Genomic DNA, 1,478 nt, shown 5'->3' with positions numbered 1-1,478 from the left:
GTTGTCTCAGATCTTACTTGGAAACCATATGATGACTGCAGTGATTGGTACAGTAATGGAGAGATGATATAAAATGTTTTGGTGATATTCTTCCAAAGGAATATTCTGCCAGTACTGTTGAGAAAGGTTGTTTACATCCACTGTTGTTACTAAATTTGTACTAAGTTTAAGATTGTAAGAACGTATTTGCCAATTTGAGTTGGTTTTCTAATATTAACAACAGAGTCCAGATGACAACAGTAAATAAGCTTTCTCTCTCCTTTCAGCTCTGGTGTATTGTGCTTCATTTTGTAGACACTGGTAATCCTCTCTTCATCTTTCTGCAAATGTCTGCCTCTTGAAAATTTATGATCTGGTCTACCATAAAATGCCTAGTGTTTTTCATTGATATAGTATGTGATCAGTGGTTTACATCTCAGTAGGACTACAACAGAGCCAAGGATAGATAGATATTGAAACTTAATTTAGTTTCATGTGCCCAAATCAAGGCATGTTTCTCCATTCCTACTTGATACGTAGTTATACTAGGTTAAATATAAAGTTAGTTATGGTACCAACCATTGATTTTCTTTTTCTTCATTGAATTTCTATACATCCATATCAGACTTCTGAAATGTAGTTATATACTGATCACATAATTTTTTATTGATGTTCTTCCTGTAAAGCACAGTAGTGAAAGCAGTCACATTTCATACCAATATGAAAAAGAACACTCAAAACAAATTAAATTGATCATTTCATATTATAAAGAGAAAAATAGCAGTATAAAATTATCTAATGGGAAATCATTATAGATTTTTTCCCATAACATATTATGAGAGAAGTATTCTTTTATATTTTAGCTTTTCAAAATTCAATTAGTTTGTGTGTGTATATATAAATATAAATATATATAAATATAAATAAATATAAATGTAAAAATATGAATATGAATACGAATATAACTATAAATATAACTATGAATATAATGATAAATAAAAATGAATATAAATATAAATAATATATATATGAGAAATAATTATATTTCACAGTGTTTTTTCATTATTTCCTACCAAATATAAGGTCTAATTTATTTTTCATATATTGCCTCAGTTAAGACTTAGTGTAAAACATAAGTCAATTAAAATATAGAAAATGCCCACATATGTAACTGTAGTTGTTGTTTTTCCATATTGTTAAGCATAATACTCCATAAATTACATTTCTAAGACTATGTGCAGGACTTCTGTATTTCCACAATGAATGTAAATTAAATTTAAAATCTCATTAACAGTTACTTAAAGAAGAAAATAAAATTTTCACAGATTTCTAAGAATTTGATTTAGTTTCCTTGAAGGCATTAAGTTATAGGGTTAACTGTTTAGACAAAATCAAAGCCACATATTTTTACTAAAGGATCAGACATGATATATTTTTTAAACTTCAGCCATATATAATTTTTCAAATGATACACATGTGGTCCTACAAATCTAACAACT

The sequence above is a fragment of the Mus caroli genome, unplaced genomic scaffold (genome assembly GCF_978045245.1).
Source record: "Mus caroli unplaced genomic scaffold, Mus_caroli_1 scaffold_22, whole genome shotgun sequence".
Taxonomy (NCBI): domain Eukaryota; kingdom Metazoa; phylum Chordata; class Mammalia; order Rodentia; family Muridae; genus Mus; species Mus caroli.
This window is presented reverse-complemented; position numbering follows the sequence as displayed.